Source organism: Musca autumnalis, unplaced genomic scaffold (genome assembly GCF_047663935.1).
Source record: "Musca autumnalis isolate F117 unplaced genomic scaffold, ASM4766393v1 scaffold_1, whole genome shotgun sequence".
Classification (NCBI taxonomy): Eukaryota; Metazoa; Arthropoda; class Insecta; order Diptera; family Muscidae; genus Musca; species Musca autumnalis.
Window position 1 is genome coordinate 307,864,143 of NW_027411644.1, and position 26,575 is coordinate 307,890,717.

Sequence of the window (26,575 nt, forward strand, 5' to 3'; positions counted from 1 at the left end):
AGGTGTGGTATCAACACCTCCAATGCGTTTTGTAGCATAGCAGGGAAGATACTATCTGGACCAGGTGATTTAAAGGGCTTAAAAGTGTTTATCGCCCAAGCTATCTTTGTGTGACTTATGATCTCCTCGATGACACTCACTTCCCCTGTGGCTTGGTTACACATTGGTGGATCGGCTGAGCGATCTGGTGCATCCATGCAGTTGGGAAAGTGGGTTTTGGCCAGGAGATCCAGAGTTTCTAGACCGGAGTTAGTCCATGTGCCATCATCCCGCTTGATACTGCCGATGAATTTAGGGTCCTTCGACAGTACTCTACGAAACCTGGCTACATCCTTTACTCCCTCTATAGACTCGCTAAAGCAGACCCAAGATCTGCGTTTAGCCTTCTTTATTTCGCTGTTGTACTTATTGAAAGATACCTTGTAGTTCTCCCAATCTGTGGACAACTTCGTTTTGTTGGCTTTATTGTAGAGCCTTCTGCTAATCTTCCTGAGATTAGCCAGATCTTTCGACCACCAGACCGGTTGACATCTTCTGCCTGGGTAAGTGAGTGGGCAGGCGGTCTCATAGCTGTCCACCAAAAACTCTGTCACGTGATTCACTGCACTATTAACCTCTGTGGCTGTTTGGGGGTATCGTGACACTCCCAGCTTGGAGCTTACTAGTTCATTGAATTTGCTCCAGTCGGTTTTCCGTGGATTTCTAAATGGTGGCTGTCGAATGCCATTAACAGAGACTTGGAAGAATATCTTCCGATGATCCGAAAAGGAGCATTCTTCCGATACCCTCCAGTCACTGATAATAGATTCGTCTTTATTAGTGAGGGTTATGTCTATAACCTCCCCCCTGATTCTATTTTGAAAAGTGTATTCATTTCCCCTGTTGCATATTCTGAGATTATATTTTAAGATAAAATCGAATACGGACTCACCTCTGGCATTTGTGTCTCTGCTGCCCCAGTGGAAATGGTGAGCATTGGCATCACATCCTAGGATGATGAGGCAAGTGCTACCCATCTCTTTGACAAGCTTCTCCACGTCATTACCCGGTGGGTCAGGGCTCTCGAATGGCATGTAAATGGACGAGAATATGGTGGCTCCATGGGAGCTGCATTCCATCCTTACAGCCGTAATATCACCTCCGCTGAAATTAGAGAGGAATATTAGTTTAAGACTCTTCTTAGCAACTACACAGGTTCTTACCTTGTCCCCGTTGGATGTGGCGAAGGTGGTGTAGTTGCTATCGTTTAATCCAGCAACCTTATTCTTGTATAAGTAAGGCTCCTGGATTAAGACGATGTCAACTTCAGACTTCTTGAGGGCTAGAAGAAGTTCAGCAGCAGCCGCTTTGCAGTGATGCAGATTAATCTGCATTATGCGAAGCGGCTGCTGCCTCCGTTCCTCCACTACTTTCGTCCTAGGCGGAATCTGATCCATCCTAGACCAAAGTGTAGTTTGCCCTCACGAGTCCTTAAGTACTCTTGCCCCTGAGTGTCTATTGACACCCTGATGGCAACACCTCCATTTTCCGGATTGTGGCTGACCAGATTCCATGTGCTGGTCCGGAGATTGGGGTTTTGTCTGCCGAGTATGGTCAGTATGCGCGCGGGATCCACAGGTGGAGGTGGCACCCAAGCTGACAACACTCTTCTGAAAGGGACCTCGTTGACCCCAACGACTGCCAATTGACATCCCTCCCAGAGTTCGCCAAGACCCTCTATCGTGGAAGTGAGGAAATCCAGAGATTCCCTATTTTCACAACAGATGACCCTAACGCCTCTGTATGGAGCGGCACTGCCAAATTGGGTGTGTTTAGGAGGTTCCCCTTCTCCTGCGAACACGATGTCACGCAGACGAGTTTCGATAAGTAGCCATCGATCCTCTCTGATTATCCAATCAGGGTCAGATTTATCGATGACCGCTGCTCGCAACTCATCCGGCACCATCGGTCTGCTTGTTCTTTTTCCCCTGCTGTTGGTCTTGAGATGGGAACTGGAAGATTCCTTGTGGCCCAAGTTAGCTTGTGAGGCTGAACTGGCTGCGGCATCTTTCCCGTTCCCAGTCTTAGGGCAACCGGCTGGGGAGGTATGAATAATGGGTTGTTGACCTGAAGTGGGCCTCTTTGCACTGGGGAGTGGCTCCTCCATTGACCTGTCTCTCTTCACCGCGATTTTTGGTGAAGATGGATTGGGCTTGGTAGGTGCTCCCCCAGGTGCGGAGACCGGTGTTCGGTCGGACTTCCCAGATTTTGAACTCTTATGATGCGTCCCCTTCGGCTTGGCTGCCTTCTTCTTTGAGGTTTGCCCTGTCTGTGTGACGGGACATCCCTTTGAAGAGAGCTTTGAGTTCGAAGGAGGCGAATCATTTGATGGTTTACGGATCATGTCAACATCGCTCCCAGTTTGGCCCTTGGGGGCTGTGGGAGTCGATGTAGGCATTGACCTAACCTCTTCGTTTGCCGTAATAAGAGAAAGCTTGCTGATATCAGGTTTTCCCTTGGGTAAGTGAGGGTGAGATCTTTCGATCTTTTTCACTACCTTGAGATTAATCCTGATCAGCTTGCATTCTCTCAGCGTTATAGATGAGGGTTCCCTGTCAATGAACTTCCTGAGGAAGTGCATTGCTCTGTGGTACGCCTTCCTCTTTTTGGCCCATTTACTAGCAGAGTTATCTAAGGTGGTGGGAGCTTTTCCGGCCGGTATTTTGGTCGGAGCTCCTTCCTCAACAGCAGCCAGTCCTTTTGAGCCAGCAACATCGGCTGCGGCCGATGGTTGGGTAGCTGGTGCATCGGTTGGTCCAGAGTTCATACAGGTGGCTGCTTCCACTGAGGTCGAGGCCGACTCATCGTTGACTACAGTCGCTGGAATGACTGTGGTGTTCATTTCGTCATCCGATGAGCCGTCCTCGGCCCCAGTAGAATAGCCACCCTGACTGAGACGCAGGGCCAACGTCTGCTCCAGTATCTCCAGGAGTTTCCGGCTTTGTTCAGCCAAACTGTCAGTGACAGCTCCCAGAGTGGTTACCTTCGGTCCGTCCCCTCCCGACACTACCGTCCCGTCAACCGTTGGCTGGGTTGCCCCAGACTTGGTAATAGATTTTGAATCTGAAGAATTGTCCTTTGGCATTGCATTGTTGTCATCAATCGGATTAGTTTTGGTTGTTTTTTGTTTAAATTTTTGCTCTCCATACGTCATAGATTTTAGTGGGGGAAGTGAGGTCCACCATGGCATAGCCCTCCTGTACCATGGCAAGGACATGACAACTAAGCCATTACTGCGTTGAGATGCCCAGGTATCAACGAGGCTCCGTTCTAATACAGTTGGTACCCTAACTGCAAACCTTAGAACACCGATGGGCACGGTTTCGCCTGACACCCCGGCGTTAGGGGGTCTCTAATAAGTAGGAGACCGCTACTTGGATAACCTTTGGTCGGTCACAGTTCCCCAACTAAACACTTCCAGGGTGTTGAGTGTGGAAACTGTGACCTTAAGCCCCCGCATCGCGTCAAGATTGTTATCCCTGGCGAGGGTCCGCTTGTGTACTAAACGCTTTTATGTGGGAATAAGCAAAACCCGCTTTGAATGAAAATCTTATCTGTACTCATTTTTCTCTTGCTTACTTTTCTAAGCAGAAAATTTGTTTAAATGTCGGTATGTATTGTATTTCATCAAGCGCTAACTTTAAATTCCATAATAATATGGAACATTCCATATCTTTTCGAAACAACCAAACATTTCAAACTGTTGGCGTTATTACAGCCATTCAGTGGCGTTCAAACTGCTACTATTTATCTAAGACAAACACCCCGTAAGACTTATTGTAGCAAGCTTAAATCTATAGCATATATTAGGGGGCGCGCCAATATGAATAACATTTGTATTGCGCATTTCCCCTTTATTAACAAACGTAATCCACAACGCAACAGAATAACGTGACACATAAGGCATAGGGGAGCATAGCATCATCATCATCATCATTAGCATTTCTGTGGCAAACAACAACAAAAACAACATTAACGGAAATTTAGGGAAAAACAAGAAGAATTTTCACATGAAAGTTCTTCTGCATTTTGTAACATTTTGGTGGGCCATTGAGGGTATGTGTGTGTGCGTATGTCCTTTCGTTGTTGGTTCGTGTGTTGGCCTTCGGGTTGGTAAGTCTGTGTGTGTGTTTGAAGAACATGCTTTCACATGTTTAAGGCATGGCTTACGACTACAGCATCGTGAACTGTGTTTAGTCTTCGATAACGAGTTCAACGTGCATGCCGTAAAGCGGAGAATTATTTCAAAACAAAGCAAAACACACAAGTGGAGCTACAACAAAGCCAACAACAGCTACCAACTATTCAAGTCAATAGCAAAATAAAAAAACCATTGGCCTACCAAAAAATTGAGAGAAAAAAAATTGATTTTAAAGAAAAGTTACACAGTGAGAAATAAGAGTACGGAAACTAAAGAAGTCTCAAGAAGAAACCTAACGGAAGAAAGTAAATTCAAAGTGAAAAAATTTGTTTTTGGGCCGTTTTAAATTTTGTTGAAAATTCAAACAAGCGCCAATCTTATAAAGCAAAATAAATAAAGAAAAATAAACAAAATCCAAGAAAAGGTGTGATAATCAGTGATTTTTATAACAAAGAGGAAAAGAAAAGAGAAAAAACGAATCCTTACACAAAAAATAAACAAACCCAAATGTTAAAATTGTTTTTATTGTGGCATTTCACTTTTTAACCCCGCCCTCTTGCATAAGTTGCCAATAACAATAGTGGACGGGAAAATAACAAAATGAAATTCAAGACCAAGTGCAATTGTTATCTTTAATTAAAAAAGAAATAAATACGAATAACTAAAGTTTAACACCAACCTCATAGTTTTTTTTATTATTTACTTACATTAAAAAATAAAAAAAACACTTCCACCATGGTGGAAATGAATGATAACTGTGCCCTCTAATTATTTTTACTTAATGCCTGCTTTTTTGTCGTGGCTGTTGTTGCAGCGTTTTTTATTGCTGCATACTGTTGCAGCAATGGATTTTTTGTTGTTGTTGTTATTAATTGCAGAGTGCCAATTGGATTATTAATAGTGACATTTAAAACTTAAATGCGATAACTAAATATTTACAAAATAATAGAAACTTTTTTAGTTTATTGTAAAAAACTGAACCTATATCCTAGAAGGGGCAAGTGGAAAATAAATAAAATGTATAGTCTTATTTTGAAGTATGAATAGAACAAAGTATGTGGTCAAAATTGACTGAGATAGGAGCGTCTATAGAAAAGTATCCGTTTTATCCTGAAATAAAAACTTTCGCCGCCTTTTGGACAATTATGTCAGGAAGTACGGACTAGCACACGAAAAACATTATATCGTGGCAAACAGGACCAGTGGGAGTACATTTGGTTATAACTTCAAACCTATACTCGAACAGCCCCTAAACTTAAGGACAAATTTTGAATTTCCTTCCTCGAACTTGTTTTAATTTTAAGAAAAAAAGTACCATGTTCAGAGGTTAGACCAATGCCAGTCACTTCAGTCAATAGTTTTCTTGCGCATCAACCATTTCAGTCGGACTACGCTGTCCAGGATCGAAACGAAATTTCATAACGATAATCGAACAGCCCTTAAATTGCACATAAGCGAAAATTTGCAGTTTTTGTGATGTAGATAATCGAAGATGTTGTCTGACCTTGGAATTTTATGTGCGCTTGGAAGAAATTTTACGATGTGCAGAGTTTCGTGTACTCATTTTGTAAGTAATCGTGCTCATCAGTCATTTAAGATAGTGTTTTTTTTAGAGCTTTTGTACCATTACCTCACCATTACCATGCACCGTAAACAAATTGTACCTTTGGTATAGGTCGCGAAGACAACATGTACTTGGGCAACTTTTTTTTGAAATTTTGTGTGGATGTGAGGTACCCGTAGCAGTGGCTCCATATAGTCCATATTCGAACTTGATTTAAGTTTGGGAACAAATCGGTTGATCCAGGGTCAAATCAACTTAAAATTGTCTAAAAAGGATTTCTTCCAAACATACTTGGGGTCTATGCATTATTTCGATGAGGAACATTTTTGATTTTATCAAAATGTATAACCCTCTTTAGCCTATAGATTCGGGGGTATAAAAACAGTGCTTCGATGACGGTCATTTGACTTCAATCAATTTAATATTAAGAGAAGTGAGCAAAGGCTATAGTCGGGACGGGGCCGCGTATGTAATACCCTACACCACTACACCTGTGCATAAGCTTTTCATTGGTAAGCATTTCTTATGAGGAGTAATATCCGATTAGCAAGCTTAATACGCTTTTTGCTCTCTGGGACCTTACGTGACTTCTTCGATACATAATTGCATCACTGAAAAGGTGATAGTTTGTTCTAACATTGAAAGGCTTTGCCGTTGGAATACCCCTACTAGAAGCTGAGATATTCGTAAAAGAACAAAACTTTGAAAAACGGGTTATCCGATCAAAATGCCGATCTGTAGTGTGATTACAAAAAAGATGCGTTATCGACTATTGCGATATCACTATGCAACACAGAAAATGCAAACAACTTCTAGTTTGTAGGGTGTTTAGTAGGGTTTTGTCCCGTCAGATACAGTTCGTATTTTATGGCCCCATCTAAACCGGGCTAAATCTACACTTTTTGTATTTATCAGGCCTTTATCTCAGAAACGAATAGGAATTTGGCCTTGCTGTCTTTAGAAATATTGTAGCCCTAAACTAGTAGAACTTCTCTTTTGAAAAGACCATATAAGAAAAACGCCATCTAGGGCATTAAAATCTATAAAATATAGAAAATTTTACATAATTGCTGAAATTCTGGACAGTATCGGCTAAACTATTGGGAGTTGAACCAAGTAACCTTTTGCAAAAATCTTCCAAATAAAGTTCTCAACAATTCTTTAGAACATTTTGACTCTAAAATGCTTGCTTCATGTTGATTCAGCGGTATTTTGCATCATATCTTTTACAACACGTATTTAAAACACAGTTCACACCAACAGTTTACACGGTGCTCTTGAATCATATTTAAATGGAAGGAGCTTACACCTGGGAAGTTTTTGCGGATTCTGAAACTACAATGTTCATAGATGAGAAAAATCAAAAAACAAAAAAATCGCCGGAGCGCTTTTTAAATAAATCGCGATTTAAGTTGACATTATTCTCGCATTTCGGATTTCACTACATTATTGATATTTGTATTAAATCGTCGTTGATAAATGTACTGAAAACAACGGCATAGAGGCCTTTTACAACAATGACAAGTTGTGAAGAGTTGTGTATTGCATTCCAGGGAATATTTTTCCAAAAGAAAATATTCAGAAAAAATTATTCTTGTCCTTATCTACAAATTTGCTTCAGAGGATTAAGATTATTCGCATTGGTTTCAGAGATATAGTCCCGAATTTCTTTAAAAACTCAATATTTGACCATGTTTAGATGGGGCCATAAAATCCGAGCTGGATCTGACACAACAAAACCCAACTAGGGTTTCTTGTCGTGTGGGTCTGTTTTTTCAAAAAATCCTCAGTTCGAATTGTTTGCACAAGATCACCTTAAAAATGTTGCACAGTATATCTCTGTTGTTGAATACCTACTCCAACCTACTTTGCTTCAATGTAAAGAGGATATTTTCCATATTGCCCATTGACGGGTTTTTCTTTTGAATTACTCTTATTAGAAGTGTACAAATTCGCATAAGAATAAAACATTGAATTTTTCTCCACATAAGTTGTTTGTCATTCTTCCAGCGGCAGGCTTTCCTTTAGGAATACCCCTACTAGAAGCGGCAATATTCCTATATAAATAAAAAGTTGAATTTTCTCCACATATGTTTTTTGCCCATTCAGACCCCTGAATATTATCCGAGCATAACTAAAAAAAATCAATGGGCTTCTTCCCCTCCGGTACCCCCATCAACAACCAAAAATCCGTGATGATCCGATCAAAATTGCGACATGTAGTGTGATTACAAAAAAAAAAAAAAAAAAAAAAAAAAACAATTAAGAACGGCGTTAAGTTCGGCCAGGCCGAACTTGTTATACCATCCACCACTAGTTGTATTGAAGTAAAATGGAACAATTTGTTACACTAAATACCAAATTTCAGCAATTTCGGTAAAAAATGTGGATAACTTTCAAAATACCGAAATTCGAGGGGTCCATGGGTGCTACATCAAAACGTGGATCTATACCTACAAATTTCTGGCCGAAAGTTTTTACACTCAAAGAAGATTAAATATCAAATAGCCGATGTCTTTCGGTGGAATATTGACGTCACAACCTTCAAAATTACGATAATCGGGAGGTACCGTTCTATGGGGCTAAATCGAAACGTGGACTTATACCGCACTTATTTCAATCAGAAAGGCGTTAACTCCAACAGAGACTAAATACAAAATTTCAACCATTTCGGTGGGTTGCTGTGGCCACAACCATCAAAATACCGAAAATCGGGAGGCACCTATACACACGGCGTCGACCTATGCAGACAAATTTCTGAGAGAAAGTTTTATATCCTCAACGAAGACTGAGTACCAAATTCCAGCCATTTTGGTGTAATAATGAGGATAACACCTTCAAAACACCGAAAATCGGGAGGTATGTTCTATGGGGGCTATAGAGACGTGGACCTATACCGACAAATTTTATATGGAACGTTTAATACGCCAAATGAAGACCAAATACTAAATTTCAGCCATTTCGGTGGAATATTGATGCCACAACCTCAAAAATACCGGAAATAGGGAAGTACCTATTGGGGCTATACTAAGGCGTGGAACTATACCGGCAAATTTCTGGGGGAAAGTTTTATACCCCCAACGAAGATTAAATATTAAATTTCAGCCATTTCGGTGGGTTGCTGTGGCCACCCACAACCATCAAAATACCGAAAATCGGGAGGTACCTATACAGACGGCGTGGGCCTATACCGGAAAATTTCTGGGAGAAAGTTTTATACCCTCAACGAAGACTGAGTACCAAATTCCAGCAATTTCGGTGTGATAATGATGATAACACCTTCAAAACACCGAAAATCGGGAGGTATATGGGGGCTATATGACGGCGTGGACCTATACCTACACATTTCATATGGAACGTTTAATACCCCAAATGAAGACAAAATACCAAGTTTCAGCCATTTCGGTGGATTTTTGTGACCACAACCTCGCGTGGTACCCTTGTATGGGGGATTTATGAAGGCGTGGACGTATGTATGTATACCGAAACATTTCTGGGGGAAAGTTGTATACCCCCAACGAAGACTAAGTACCAAATTTCAGCCATTTCGGTGTGATAATGAGGCTAACACCTTCAAAATACTGAAAATCGGATGATACCGTTCTATGTGGGCTATATCAAAACGTGGACCGATATAGCCCATTTGCAATACCAAACATCCTAGGGGTAATACAAACTTCTATACCAAATTACAAAGCTCTATCTTAAAAATTGCGAGGTGTATCTTGATTTCAACAGACGGACGGACGGACAGGGTTATATCGACTTAAAATTTTACCCTGATCAAGAATATAATACTTTATACTCCGATGAATATTTCGATGTGTTACAAACGGAATGACAAATTTAATTTTACCCTGCATATTATAGTGGAGGGTATTAAAAATATATATGTATATAATAAAAATAGGATACGGTAGTACTGACTGCTACTACCGACGTCATCGTTGCTTGATCATCATTGTAAAGGTGGGATTTCCTACTTTCATTATCAGGCTTTACTTTTGGGAGCCCACCAGCAAAAGCTGTGATAATCGACATTACAACTGAAATCCCAAAAAATGAACATTTGTGTTGGATTAGCGACTATTGCCATATCTCCGTTGGTTGACTGCCTACGCCAACCTACGTTGCATTGTCGTAAAGGTGAAGTTTTCCATTTTCACTTTTATGATATGGTGATATTCGCGTTAGAATGAAACATTGACTTTTTTCCACATACGTTTTTTGTCCATTCCAATCCTGAATATGATCCGACCATAACCAAATTCGATGGGCTTCTTCCCCTCCGGGACACCCCAGCAACTTCCATCGTGACGATCCGATCAAAATTGCGACCTATAGTGTGATGGTAAGGTTTAGATGGACTAACGGACGGACGGACACACATATCCAGATCGACTCAGGTCATCGATACATTTATATTGGTATACATAAGTACGGGTCTACGACCTTCATATCGATGTGTTACAAACTTTTATTTGATTACTTAAATTTACTCTACAACTGTTGATAGATAACCCCTTAACTTAATCAGACCACATTGCGTATAAGCATTGTGGCGAGGTATACGTTGTTATGTGACGTATACGCCACACATTAGTTCAGAATTCAATTTTCCTGGCCAAAACGCCAATTTGTTGTCGTCAGTGATTGTTCATAATATTTGAAAAAACTTTAACGGTGTCGGTATGAGAACATTTTGAACAAAAACGAGGCGAAGGGGCCCCATGTTACCATATATATGTCTTATAGCTGTGAAATTTCTCTACAAGAATGGCTTTCGTAATTTTTTTCCTAGGTTGCACCATTTTCGAGATATATAAGTTTAAGTTGGGAAATTGCAGTCATGACATTGTTTTATAAGGAGGCGATACAGTCAATGCATAGTCCCAATTTGAACTTCTTTATCTCAATAACGGTAAAAACCTACGAAATTATCAGAAAGGTCAATCATATAGAGAATTTTTATAGCAAAACCTACGAAATTATCAGAAAGGTCAATCATGTAGAGAATTTTCATAGCTACAACTTTATTTTTAGTCCCATTTCGATAGGACTTGCGGTTTCCAAGCAAAATGGTGAAAACCTAAAAAACCCCTAAAAATGTCAACTTAAATCGCGATTTATTTAAAAAACGCTCCGGCGTTTTTTTTTTGTTTTTTTATTTTTCTCGTCTATGAACATTGTAGTTGCAGTATCCGCAAAAACTTCCCAGTGCTTACACCTTCCATTTAAAGTTGCTTCAAGAGCACCGTGTACAGTAAACCAGAATAAATTTTACATTTTTTGAAAAAAAAAATAGTTTTGACCATTTTTTATATATAGAAAAATATAAAAACACAAAACACACATATGGCTCATATGTTCCAGAACTGCAAGAATTTACTAATTTTTACTATTTTTTCCGATAACATAATGGAAAAAAATGGTATTCTAGTAAAAATTAGTAGCTTCTTACAGGTTCTGGAACAGAGAAACACTTAGATGAAAAGTAGTGAAAAAAAGTAAAAAACTATCAGTCGGCTTTGCCGACAGATATATACCCTCAGCCTATGTGAATTGAAACTTTCATCAACGGACAGATCGAATGTATTTAGAGTCTTTTCAGAATTTTGCGGTCCTTTTTGACCATTTGAACATACAGACAAAAATGTGGATTAGGTTTAAAATTGTACTTGAAGGAATAGACCGACATAGTCCATTATGATAGTGGATCTTATTTTGGGAATCATATCTTTTCGATAGATATCGCGCCCACTAATTTTTTCAGTGGGTCATCGTATAACTTTTCATATAACCGGTATGCCAGGAAGCATGGACTTGTCCATTACATTTCCAAAGAAACTTCGAACAGACCCTAACCTGCACTTAGACACAAATGTTGAATTTTTGTGGGATGGTATTCTAAGGAGAGGACCGATATGGACCATTTTAAAAGTTAAACTAAATTTGGACAAAATATTAAGAGATCCAAACTTTGGACAAATTTGGATGCCCCGTTCAAGTAATATAGTACATACATAACGGAAGTTGTGAGCCGGCATAGCCCATCTTCTAACTAAAAATAAGTTTGGACAAAATATGACGAAGGCCAGATTTTGGACCAAATCGTTTGATCAGTTCGAGAGTTATTGTGCTTTCCAGCCACTACATATCGACACCTCCAAATAATAGTATGCTAAGTCTAAAAAGTGAGTTTTGCAGGAGAAGCTCTCAAAGTTTGGAAATTTTTTTGAACTTCAGTACTATGCTAAGTCAATATTTGTTTATAACTTCTGTTCGGATTGACCGATCATTACCAAAATTAGACAGAATTTAAGTTTAAGGACGTTCGACACCTCCAAATAATAGTTTGCTAATTCTGAAAAGCGAGTTTTGCAGGACAAGTTCTAAAAGTTTGGAAATTTCTTTGACCTTCAGTACTATGCTAAGTAAATATTTGTTTATAACTTCTGTTCGGATTGTCCGATCATTACCAAAATTTGACAGAATTTATGTTAAAGGACGTTAAATATAAAAATGTAAAGAACTTGAAAACATGCTAAGTCGACTTAGCATACTATTGTTTGGAGGCGTCGATATGATGCCATAGGGGTTTTTTACACCTTTCGGCCTGTTTTCTTAAGAAGTATGTATTTGCCCCTGAAAAAAACTTTTACCGTCGTAATGGAGGCAGCAAATGTAAGTTGCTGAAACAAAAATCAAAGTGATACGAAAGCAGGTTTTAAAGTGAACTTATCCGAAATTTTGAGTGGGAGGTACCCGAAAGATTGGACAAATATAGTCCATATTTGAACCTTATCTATATATAGATATATTAGGATGTGTAAAGTGTGGACCAAATAGGTCACTCCCTCAAGAATTACCGTGCGCTCAATTTTTCCGAACATTTTTGAACTTTTATGGGAGAGGTAACTGAAGGAGTGGGCCGATATGGTTTATCTTCGAACTTAAACTAAGTTTGGACAAAATATTACGTAGGCCAAATTTTGGATCGAATCGGCTGATCTGTTCGAGAGTTATCTTACGCTCCAACCAGTATACACGGTGTCATAGGTTTTTGTATCTTTCAGGCTATTTTCTCAGGAAATATGGACTTGTCCCTGAAAAAAACTTGCACGATCGTATGGGGTTCAGTGAATACAAGTTGTCACAACAAAAATCAAAGCGATTCGAGAGGAGGCCTTAAACTGAATTTATCCGAAATTTTGTGTGGGAGGTACTCGAAGGAGTGCACCGATATGGCCCATATTCGAACTTAAACGAAGTTTTGATAAAATAATGTCAAATTTTGGACCAAATCGGTTCATCCGTTCGAGAGTTATCGTACGCACCAGCCAGTCAGACAGACGGACGGACATGGCTAAATCGACTCCAAATTGTCTGAAACATTTCGTCCAAACATACTTGGGGTCTAAAACCTTTATGAGATACAATTTGGTCATATGAAAGATGTGTATGCCCTCTTTAGCCTTAATTCTGAGGGTATAAAATATGATTTGAAAAATTTACCGAATGTACTATCTGTGGTCCTGTTTACAGCAATATTATGTTTCTGATAATAATGGTCAATGATTTAAATTATACGGTTACCAACTGAAATAACTGCTGGGTGCGATATTTGTCAAGTGGAAGCACTCAACACGACCTATTACCTATGGTAACAATTTCAGACCCCAAGTACGTTTGGACGAAATGTTTTTCAGACAATTTGGAGTTGATTTAGCAATGTCCGTCCGTCTGTCTGTCTGGCTGGAGCGCACGATAACTCTCGAACGGATCAACCGATTCGGTCAAAATATGGATTTCGTAATATCCTTCCGGTACCTCCCCCACAAAAGTTCGAAAATGTTCGGATAATTTGCGCGCACGATAACTTTTGAAGGAATTAACCGATTTGGTCCATACTTTGCACATCGTGAAATTTCTGCCAGACTTAGATGATGTTTCAATATGGACTCAATCGGTCCACTCCTTCGGGTACCTCCAACACAAAATTTCGGAAAAGTTTGTTGTAACAACTTGTACTCACTGCTCCCCTTACGACGGTATAAATTACAACAGAGGCAAATCCATACTTCCTGAGAAAATAGCATGAAAGTTGCAAAAAACCCATATGACACCGTGTGAGTTGGTTGGAGCGCAAGATAACTCTCGAACGGTTTTTCCGATTAGGTCCAACATGTGGCCTTCGTAATATTATGTGCAAGCTTAGTTTAACTTCGAAGATAAACCATATCCACTCCTTCAGGTACCTTCCTCACTAAAGTTCAAAAATGTTCGGAAAAATTGTGCGCACGATAACTATTGATGGGAGTGACCGATTTGGTCCATACTTTACAAATCCTAATATATCTACCAGATATAGATCAGGTTCAGGTTCGAATACGGACTATATTTGTCCTCTCCTTCGGGTACATACCACACAAATTTCTGGATAAAGTCACTTTAAGTCCTGCTCTCGTATCTCTTTGATTTTTGTTGAAGCAACTTGCATTCGCTGCCTTAATTACGACAGTAAAAGTTTTTTTCCGGGGCAAGACCATACTTCTTGAGAAAACATCCCGAATGTTGTAAAAAACCCCTATGGTACCATATGTAGTGGCTGGATGTGGCTTGGATCTTGTAATATTTCTTCGAATATTAGATGAAATTCGAACGTGGTGTTTATAGGTCCACCCCTTCCGGTACCCCCCAAAAAAGTTCGAAAATATTCGCTAAAATGGTACGCGCGATTTCTCATAGACGTAGCAACCGATTTGATACAAACTTTGAATCTCTAAATATTGTCGAAACTTAGTATATGTTCAAATTTGGACTCTATCTATTCAATCCTTTGGTACCACCACACAAATGTTCAACATTTTTGTGTGGTTAAGGGTCTGTTCGAGGATTCTTTGGACATTTTTACCGAAGGTTTTCCTAGTGGCCCTGTTTACAGCAATATTATGTTTTTCTTAGGCTAGTGTGATAAAAAAGCTCTATCTATCGGTATCCCCGCAAATTTTTGGGCTTTAATCCTATCCATACTTTTGTCGGTTCATAGCCCAACATTTTGAAAACACCCCAAAATACATAAGTTTTTTTTGGGAAAACAGTATTTCAATACACACTGTCGGCACGGCCGACTCATAATTTTTTACTTGTTCAAGTACCTCCTCCCTAAAAGTTTAAAAATTTTCCGTTCCAATCCAGTTTAAGGTCAATTATGTGGTCGTGTTGAAATTTTAATAGTGGATTACTTCTCAAATATTGTTGGTATTTCAACGTAGTGTAGTTTTTCTGAAGCAAATACTTTCTGAGATATGTACCAGAAATGTTCCGATATTTAGGGTCACTCTTTCATACATACACATCTCGCATCTGTGGGTGGAATAACCATGCCCACTTTTATGCTACCTACTCCCAAACGCCTAAAAATATATATTGGAAACTTCTAAACAGTTTTGTAACCTATGAAAATGGTAATTTTTTAATATTAGCAGACTGACCATAGTACATTTAGGACCACTACTTCTATCCTGCCGAGTCGTGCTTTTGCCACTTATTTCTTAAAATACTTTTCTTTCGTTGTTACCTGCAGTAAACATTTCAAAACTATCCATAAAAGTTGAATCGTGCTGTCAGCTTGCAAATATTTTGTTCTGGTGTTTTTTGGGAAAGCCGAAAAGTAAGCATGTTAATGAGAATAACATGAGAATACTCGATGCTTAAAGAGTTCAGGTTTTCACTAAAAAAAATCATCATTTCAAAAACTGAAAAGCCAATTGATAATTCCCTTCGCCGGGATGAAATCATGATATTGGTAGCGATCAGTAAATTTTGCAGACTGTCAGTGCGTTTTGTAAACATTACTCTGATGAAGTTAAGCCAATGGGGAATACTCCAGACTTAAGCAATCACATGATTGAATCTTCAACTGAAACAAAACAAACATCCATAAAACCTTTAAACTTGATTTAAGGAAAAGGCTAAAAGCTAGCGGCAAATGCGACTGATAATGTTTACTATTTTTTATTAAAATTATATTATACTAGCGGACCCGGCGAACTTCGTCTCGCTATTAAGGAATAAAATTTCATACAAAAACTCAATTTTCGATTTTTCCAATTTTCCGACTTTTCCAGAGGGATTTTCCAAAATTTTCTTCCGCAAAGACCTTCTCCTCGAAAATGCGAATAACTGACAAAAACTTTTACAGAAATCGGCCTAGCCGTTCTCATTTTATGAATTACTATACATTTTTTACACCATTTTTATATATATAGATTATTATCCAGGACACCCGCCTTGCACTCAGATGGTCCTTGGTTCGATTCCCATATCACTGAGGTCCCATATTATTGAGCTAATAAGAATCGTGGTGCACTCATTTATATGAGAGAAGTCCTTGTCCCGTCTGGGATGTTTGTGGAACAATTATATATATTAATCAGCGAAAGGTTTCTTGTTATTATTTTGTTATTTCCTTCGGTGCTATAAATTTTCATGAATATCTAATGCATTTTACGGCAGTCTTCTAGATTCTAGATATTTTTTCTCAATAACTTATGTTAACTAAAGTGTATCCTTCACTTCTTTCTAAATGCAAATTTCCATTATTTAATTTAAAATACACATTGCCAATGTCAATTTTAATTTTCTCTTTCGTTTAACTAATTTTTAAAAGTTGTTCATCTTGCAAAAAGAACAAAAAAAAAAAAACCAAAAAGTTAAAAGAGAATAAATTGAAGAGCATTTATAAATAATCTGCTGTTGATAGAGTTTATGATTTGTTTTCTCACGTTTTGTTCTCACTTTTGCAAATCTAAGCAAAAAAAAAACACCATCGAGGTTACGCAAACACCGAACGCATAAAGCAGCCTAAAAATATTCGCAGCCATAATCTTCTTCATTGCCATTTAAGGTAAACGTCTGGTAATAAATCAAATAAAATCAATTTCATTTTTGTTGTTGGTTTATGCAGCAGTATCGTCCTTCACTACTTTCCACTCTTTTCTCGTGTATTCTGCCCTTGGCCTTTAAACGTTTAGCGAACTTTATCAGATGTAGCATTTTGTCCAACACTTAGAAATGAAAGCAAAAATGAAAAACATAAAACAGTAGTGGTATTGTGAGCGAAAACTTGTTGTTGTTGTTACAAAGCATAAACAAAATTCCAATGAACAATAAAGCCGAGCAGTTAAGTCTAAGAGTTGAGGATGTGTACATTGAGGTATTAAACGGCGAGAGCAGTATATCCGTTGTATCTGTCGCTATTTGTGTGTGTGTTGGTCTTTTAATCGTGGCAAAATAGTTTTCTTTGTTAGAAAGCAGAAAGTAGAAGAAGGATTGCTCTAAGACAAAGAAGTAGATCACTGTTGTATTTGTTGTGTTAGGACGCATTAAAATATTAGTCACTCCAGTGATGGGTCATGGGGACATTTAAAAAGAAAATGAAGAAGCAAAAGAAAGCATTGCACAAAGGCAGCTGTTGTGTGTTGGTTCTTTATGTTGGAGATGAAGAGAATATTTTAATTTCTTTGCTACAAATGTTGAATTGTCATTGAGAAGAGTTATACAATTTACGTCATTGAATTCAGTAGATACAATTTTTTTACTATTTGGAATAGTGTGAGAAAGACTCTCCAATTATGGTTTACTACGATAATTCGTGCAAGGTTTTGTAAGAAGAAGATTAAACACGAAATAATATAATCATTCGAATAATAAAAAGGAATTTGACAACTTTGCCTTAAGCATATATGGTCGAAGTCAAAGTTAGGGAAGAGGAAAATTATATTTGCTTCTAAACATTGGAAATGTTGCGATGACTCAAAAGCCACAGAGTAATCAGTAGAATACAAAGGAGACTTCTCTCATATCAATGGCACCTACTTCTGAACGGATTCCGGTCAAGTAGTTACAGAGAAATTTAAGGTCAAAGTTAACATTTTGAGTTTTGTTAATATTTTACATAAAAATATGAGTGTGTTTGGGCTTTTCATATGCTCCAATCTATTAAAAACGGTCAAACACCCATAAACCAAACTATTAAAAAAAAAAAAAAAACAAAAAAATTAATTAATAAATTGGATTAATCGAGCTAATATGGCCTAAGGAGTTTTGTATTGAAAAATGAATTCTAGCGAAATACCACACACTCAACCATTACGCTACGATCGTTTCGCCTGGTGGTTTAAGCCAGGCTCATCAGGCGTATTTGAATGCTAATGGCTAGAAGACAAAGGCTGATTTTGATAACTTCTATTTATACAAACATTTTTACAATTTTGTAATTATGAAGTATTTATGGAAGTCTTTTTCTTTATCAAGTCACCCTAGTGTCTTGTCTAGGAATCATTTTCTCAATACATACACATATACAATCGAAGGGGGGTTTCCTTCATGAATTGTAATGCCTTCAGTTTTTGAAGTTTTTTGGATATCATGTCGACTAGTTTTGTTGATATGATACATTGGCATCATGTCGACTAGTTTGTTGATATGATACATTGGCAGTGGCTTAGAACGCTGAGATCTCGACAACATTGTCTGTTTGTTGGAGAGGACCCAGGTTCAAACTCCTTAGGCCATATTAGCTCGATTAATCCAATTTATTAATTAAAAACTTTCATAAATAATGGCCTTCGTCCTAAAAAGACAATAATAAAATAAAAATCTTCACAGCAGAGCCCGGCTGCCCCGGCTGAGGTTTGAACCTGGGTCCTCTCCAACAAACAGACAATGTTGTCGAGATCTCAGCGTTCTAAGCCACTGCCAATGTATCATATCAACAAACTAGTCGACATGATGCCAATGTATCATATCAACAAAACTAGTCGACATGATATCCAAAAAACTTCAAAAACTGAAGGCATTACAATTCATGAAGGAAACCCCCCTTCGATTGTATATGTGTATGTATTGAGAAAATGATTCCTAGACAAGACACTAGGGTGACTTGATAAAGAAAAAGACTTCCATAAATACTTCATAATTACAAAATTGTAAAAATGTTTGTATAAATAGAAGTTATCAAAATCAGCCTTTGTCTTCTAGCCATTAGCATTCAAATACGCCTGATGAGCCTGGCTTAAACCACCAGGCGAAACGATCGTAGCGTAATGGTTGAGTGTGTGGTATTTCGCTAGAATTCATTTTTCAATACAAAACTCCTTAGGCCATATTAGCTCGATTAATCCAATTTATTAATTAAAAACTTTCATAAATAATGGCCTTCGTCCTAAAAAGACAATAATAAAATAAAAAAAAAAAAATTAATGTTTTTAAAAAATGTTTTCCAAATTAAAAACTTATTTGAGTAAAAAAGCTACCTACATATAATTAATATGGGAAACGGTATAAAAACACACATGTAATTTCAATTAAACCCAAAAAGGTGTTACACAGAACGAAGCTGGTACAAAAGTATACATGGACTGAAAGAGAACACTATAAGTCATAATTCTGCAAAAACGAAAATTTGTTCCATGCTGTTCCCTAAAAATTATAGCCCACTAAAGTTAGAATTTCACTAAAAATTAGTACCTATGAATGAATAAAAAGCCCAATTCGGGTAAACGCTACGGTTATATATTAAAAGTCAACAATCCTACCTGCAAACAGTAAACAATGGACACAATATATGTTATAGTTTCCGAGAAATGACGTATTTTCCAAAATTGGGAAAAATGTCGTCTTTAGGAGCACGCCACTCCCTCACCTTCCAATATTTTCATATGTTTGTTTCAATATGTTTGTTCAATTGTTGAACCACAACAATTTAATTTTTAAAAAGTTTAATGTTTATTTTTATACCCTCAGCCTATAGGCTAGAAAGGGTATATAAACTTTGATACGATCAAAAATGTGCCTTTTCGAAATAACGGTTTTAGACCCCAAGTTTGTTTGGACGAAATTCGTTTCAGACAATTTGGAGTCCATTTAGCCATGTCCGTCCGTCTGGCTGGCTGGTACTCACGATAACTCTCGAACGGATCAACTGATTCGAACCAAATTTTGTCCAAACTTAGTTTAAGTTCAAAGGTGGGTCATATCGGTAAAATCGTGTGAACTATAACTCTCGAAGGAGCAATCGATTTGCACATCGTATTATTCCTTCTAGATATAGATCGGGTTCGAACATGGAGTATATTGTACCACTCCTTCGGGTACTTCCCACACAAAATTCGGTTAAAGTGAAGTTTAAGAGCAACTCTCGGATCGTTTTGAAATTTGTTTCAGTAGGTTGTCCTTGCGGCTCCCTTTACGACGGTGCAATTTTTTCCTTCGCAAGTCCATACTTCCTGAGATATTGGCTTAAAAGTTCCAAGACACCCTGACGGCACCAACCAAAATGGCAAATCCGCAAGTAATTCTCGCAGGGAGTTTATGTTTGGTGCAGACTTTGCACATCATATTATTTCATCCAGTCATGTATTAGGTTGGAATATGGACTATATCGGTCCACTTCTTCGGGTACCCCCTGCACAAAATTCAGATAAAGTGAAGTTTAAGAGATCCTCTCGGATCGTCTTGAATTTTGTTTCTGCAGGTTGTACTTTCGACTCCCTTTATGACGGTTCAATTTTTTTCTTGCGCAAGTGCATACATCCTGAGATATTGGCCTTAATGTTCCAAGAAAACCTGACGGCACCAACCAAAATGGCAAATTCGCAAGATAATACTCGCAGGAGTTTCTGATTGGTGCAGACTTTGCACATCATATTATTTTATCCAGTCATGTATAATATGGCCTATATCGGTCCACTCTTTCCTCCCACAGAAAATTCGAAAACAAGTGAAGTTTAAGATCTCCTCTCGCATCGTTTTGATTCTTTTTTCAGTAGGTTGTTCTAGCGGCCTCATTTTCAACGGTACAATCTTTTTCCGGAGTAAGTCAATACTTCCTGAGATAATGGTCCAAGCACCAAAACCCACTCGTAATTGAGGCAGCGAATGCAAGTTGCTTCCACAAAAATCATAGTAATTCGAGAGCAGGTCTTAAAGTGAATATATCCGAAATTTGTGTGGGAGGTACCCGAAGAAGTGGACAAATATAGTCCATATTCGAACCTGATCTACATCTGGTATATATATTAGGATGTGTAAAGTATGGGCTAAATCATTTATTCCCTTTAAGAGTTATCATGCGCACAATTTTTCCGAAAAATTTTGAACTTTCGTGGGAGAGGTACCTGAGGGAGTAGACCAATATGGCGTATCTTCGAACTTAAAGTAAGTTTGGACAAAATATTACGAAGGCCAAATTTTGGACCGAATCTGTCGATCCGTTCCAGAGTTATCTGGCGCTCCGATCACTACACACAGTGTCATAGGGTTTTTTCGCAACTTTCAGTCTATTTTCTCAGGAAGTTGGACTTGCCCCTGATAAAACTTGTATTGCCGTATGGGGGGCAGTTAATACAAGTTGTTACAACAACAACTGAACTTTTTCGAAATTTTGTGTGAGGGGTACCCGAAGGAGTGGACAGATTGAGTCCATATTGGGGCCCCATCTAAGTCTGGTAGAAATTTCACGATGTGCAAAGTATGGATCAAATCGGTTACTCCTTTCAAGATTTATCATGTGCAAATTTTCCGAACATTTTCGAACTTTTGTGGGGTAGGTACCTGAAGGAGTGTTCCGATATAACCCATCTTCGAACTTAAACTAAGTTCGGACAAAATATTACCATAGCCAAAATTTTGGACCGAATCGGTTGATCCGTTCGAGAGTTATAGTGCGCTCCAACCAGCCAGACAGACAGAAGGACGGACATTGCTAAATCAACTCCAAATTGTGTGAAACACATTTCGTCATTTTTTGGGAAACACATTACGCCTTTTTTTGGGAACGCCGAAAAGTGAGTGTGATTCTCATTTATTTTGACAGTTAAAGAGTTCGGGTTTTCGCTAAAAAAGACATAATTTCAAAAAGCTGAAAAGCCAATTGATAATTCCCTTCGCCGGGATGAAATCATGATATTGGTAGCGACCAGTAAAATTTTGCAACACTGTCAGTTCGTTTTGAAAAACATTACTCTCTGTAACAGAAAGTAATGATGAAGTTTAATCCATTGGGGCAATACTCCAAACTTAAAAACAATCAAATAATAATTTAAAGTAAATAATTGAGAGACGAGTGTTTTTTTGAGCTTAATGTCTTTATTGGGATGTAATTTATTTTTTGTTGTCACCAGTATTTCGCAATAGTTTACATTGCATCTTCAGGGTACATCTACAAAAAGAATATATTATGTTTATTGTATCACAGCATTGACTTAAAATTAGTAAAAACAGACACATCAAAACACATTTAGATCGCTTACATTATAAAAATGTTTCTAAAAAACGAGTGTCAAGTTTACTTAAATCTGCGATAGAATAGACTATCATCGTCAAATGTAAAGTTTGGTGTGTGGTTATTTTTCTTGCAGTGGTCTGCAAGAGCCGTTTTTTCAAATTTCAAAATTCCTCCGAAGTGGTATCCTTTAATACTGTGTGAATTGGATCTGAAATAATTATCTACCACACAAATAGTTAAAAATTTCGGATGAAAATTTCCAAATCTTATTTTGTTGCCTAAAAGAAATTATAAAGGGCATTTAGGTCCACTCCTAGTGGGCTGAAGAAAAATCGGACTGGTTAATGAAGACATTGCCCTCCACAAAATTGTAATTTTCAGACATCTGAGCGTGTTGCGCTTAGATGCCAGAATAATGATCCAATTGTCGTTAACTGCCAAAGGCGACTCCTACCGTTCCACTGTGGTCGAACTTGTATGGGAAGCGTGGCCAAAAATACTTCCTGTGCAGAAATCAATACGACATTTTCAGTTAAGGCTGGTTTAGCAACACAAATAAAAAGGAGCAAAACAATTCAACATAGGTCCAACTTTATGTATAGCCCCCATAAAACAGTACCCCTGATATCTGGCATTTTATGGGCCTTGACCACATCTTTCAATGAAATTGGCTGAAATTTGCCTATCGGTATTCCCTAGTGTTAAAAAACCTTCTTGCAAAATTTTTTCGAATTGGATCCACGTTTTGATAGGGTCCCCATATAATGGTATTCGAAATGGCCGAAATGCCACTAAATCTTTCCTGGAGGTAGGCTACCCCCAGAAAATTGTCCATTAATGTAGGTCGACCCTTTGATGTTGTCTCCATAAATCGGTACCGCCCAATATTCGGCATTTTTAGGGTTCTAGCCGTAATAATCAATCAAAATGGCAGAATTTTCCAAATTTTACATTGAGGACCACATATAACTGAACTGCACAGTATCTCTTCTATATACTTAAAAGGCTGAAATGTGCAGGTGACATGTGAAAAAAAATGACAAAAATATTCTGAAAGGTACCCTTAGTATTTTGGGAACAAGTTCCAAAGATGCGGAAAGTTGCAGCTAATATTTTGAAAATAGAAACTATAGAATACTACTTATCTTCTAAAAAAATTTCGTTGGGGGGAAAGAGGGGGAACATAACTAAAACTGTACATGAAATTTAATTATACTGAAGAAATTACATTACAAAAGTCCTTCAGTCAAAACACGTATTCAATAATTAATCCCAAAAATTAACAAACGCAAAACTGCATAAAAATTAAGTTGATACATTGTTTTTCAATATTCGAATTAAGTTTGGTCTATATAGAGTTCATTTAGTTTGATATTAATATTTTACTTTCACCTTACTTTTGCATTGAATTCACCTTGAAATTCAACCTGTTAAATTTTCTCTTTTTTGATGCTATTCTCAAGGAGTACAGTAAGAAGTAATCCATAACAAATTTATTTTAGAGAAATTTAACATGTTAGGAGTAGATATGAACACATTTGGTACCAAAAATTACACTTTCATTTTTTTTTTAATTTTGGCCAATGGCAGCGACCACTGTGCGTTCGACCATTGTTTGGAATTGGTTCTAGGATAGTTTCATGACGTTATCTGTATTGACATGTTCAGGACACATAATGAATTCCGACACACCTGATCGTAATAGTCAAGAGGTTAAAGAGGTTATATACACTTTGCTACAGTCGAAATTGTACCTCACCGTACCTCATATTAAAAAAATGTACTAAGGGGATGCTTTAGTTTTGGCCGACACTGTATATATAATAATTGTTCCACAAACATCCCATAAGGGACAAGGGAGACTTCTCTCATATCAATGAGTGCACCCCGATACATATTAGCTCAAAGATATGGGGCCTACAATTTATCGCCGTGTTCGAACGGCGCACAGTGTTGCCGCGTGGACAAAAATAAAAAAAAAATTTGATGTTCACTTTTACATATGTTTACGTTCCTTTCTTACAGTAAACACATCAGATACGACGAACCTGAAAGAATTTTGTCTATATGTGCATCCATAACGAAGTTATAGCTCTTTAAATATGAAAAATATTTCACAGGTAATCTTAGGCGATAATAATATGAAAATTAGACGACATTTAAAATAAAATTTTCTGAAAAATTTGTTGATAATACTAAAAGTTTTGGATGGGGATTTGATGAGTGGGCTATAAATATAACGTTTTAGTGCAAAAAGTTGACATCAACTGCACATGGGCAAAGTACCGGTTTCAAGAACTAAAAATTTATATTTTTTAAAAAAAGTATCTTTTGATTGCCACCTATTGTCACCTTGGCTCTTGATTTCCGTTATATGGACATCTCTTCTGAAGCGAAATGTGTAAAAACATTCTGCCCATCCCTGCAACCTTCTAAGATATATCGGTTCAGATTTTATATAGCCAACATATATATCTTTTCCCGATTTCGCTACAGCTTGTTCAATTTTTATTCAATAGCCTTGAAATTTAATATGTGTTATTTTCTTAGGCCCTAAACAGCTACACCGATTTTCACAAAAATCTGTTCAGATTTGGATATAGCCACCATATATATCTTTCCCTGATTTTGCTATAACTCCGTCAATTTCGATCGAATAGCCTTCAAATTTAATATGTAATATTTTCTTATGCCCTTGAGTAGCTCTACCGATTTTCACAAAAATCGGTTCAGATTTGGATATAGCCCCCATATATATCTTTCCCCGATTTTGCTATAACTCCGTCAATTTTAATCGAATAGCCTTCAAATTTGATATGTGATATTTTCTTAAGTCCCTGGATAGGTTCACCGATTTTGGTAAAAATCAGTTCAGATTTGGATATAGCCCCCGTTTACATAAATTTTTGTCAAAATCGGTGAAACTTAAAAAGGGCATAAGAAAACATCCTATGTTAAATTTGAAGGCTATATATGGAGGCTAAATCTAAATCTGTACCAATTTTTGCGAAATCAAATCAAAATTGGTAAAACTGAACAGTGACCTGATGAAACATCCATTGGTAAATTTGAAGGCTAATCATCAAAAATTGAGCGATTTATATCAAAATCGGGGAAAGATATATATAGGAGCTATATCCAAATCTGAACCGATTTTTTGAAAATCGGTAGAGCTACTCAGGGGCCTAAGAAAATTTTACATATTGAATATTACATCTTGAAGGCTATTCGATTAAAATTGACCGAGTTATAGCAAAATCGGGTAAAGATATATATGGGGGCTATATCCAAATCTGAACCGATATGGACCAAAGTTGAAAATTTTCATTCCTATGCGCTTACAAGTACTTGTGCAAAAATTCATAAACCTAGGTCAACTCCTTCTATTTTTGTCCACTTTTGTATGGAATCGGCAACACTGTGCGACGCCGATATTCACCGTCAACGCAGATTGGTCCGTAGATCTTTCGAAGAATTTTTCTCTCAAACACACCCCGCACTGGCATGTCTGCTTGCGCAAGTACGGGTAGTATCAGTGTATTGTTAAGCGTTGTTTTTGTTTGACGAGATGTGACTTTGTTTTTAAATTGCTTGCTTAAGCCAAAGTAGTATCTGTTGGCCAATACAATTCTTCGTTTTATTTCACAACTGATGTTGTTTGTTGTGTTTACGGGGGTGTCGAGGTGGACGAAGTCTTTTACTTCCTCCAAATTATAGGAATTAAGTTCCACGGTCCGAGTTCTATGGACGCATTGCGCATCGACACCATCAACTTTGTCTTTTCGCCCTTTACGGCCAGACCCACTTTTGCTGATTCTCCATCGACCTTCTTAAAAGTATCAGTTACTTCAATTACTGATCGTCCCATGATTCAACGTCATCAGCATTAGCAAGTAACATATGGCTGTTGCTCTACATTGTGCCATTTTTTTTACATTTGCATCTCGTATAACCTTTTCCAGCAGGATGTTCAACAGGTCACATGAAAGACTGTATCCTTGTCTGAAACCTTTTTTGGTACTGAACTGTCTGGAGAGGTTCTTTCCTATTTTAACTGAGGATCTACACCATTTTCACATGTAATTCGAAGAATTTCAGTTGTAATTTGATTATTTCATTTGAAATTCGAAACATTTCACTTGTAATTTGAGAATTCCAATTGAATTTCGAATTATTTCATCCATTTGTAATTTGTAATGAAGAAAATTCATATTACAAATGAAAAGATTCAAATTACAAATGAAATAATTCGAATTCCAAATGAAATTTTCAAATTACAAATGAAATAATTCGAAATTCAATTGGAATTCTTAAATTACAAGTGAAATGTTTCGAATTACAACTGAAATTATTCGAATTACATGTGAAAATGGTGTAGTATATCTTTGGGAGTAGGGCAGAAAGGTGGTAGGTGTCAATCTGCAGCTGTGGGGTCTTCTCCAGGATTTGCCGCAGGGTAAATATCTGGTCAATGGTTGACTTGCCAGGTCTAAAGCCGCATTGGTATGGTCCAATTATTTCATTGACCATAGGCTTTAGT

At 37.7% G+C, this 26,575-nt stretch overlaps 1 protein-coding gene across 3 annotated transcripts in view; it reads left to right on the forward strand.

Moving 5' to 3' along the window:
• The first annotated feature begins 4,101 nt into the window (after positions 1–4,101).
• LOC141389915 (uncharacterized) overlaps positions 4,102–26,575 on the forward strand; it is a 354,555-nt gene continuing 332,081 nt past the window's right edge. The window contains exon 1 of one of the 3 annotated variants that reach the window (XM_073962156.1): positions 4,102–4,604. The gene's annotated coding sequence lies outside the window, so the exon portion shown is untranslated. The remainder of the gene's footprint in view (positions 4,605–26,575) is intronic. The other 2 variants (XM_073962158.1, XM_073962157.1) reach the window with 2 other exon arrangements.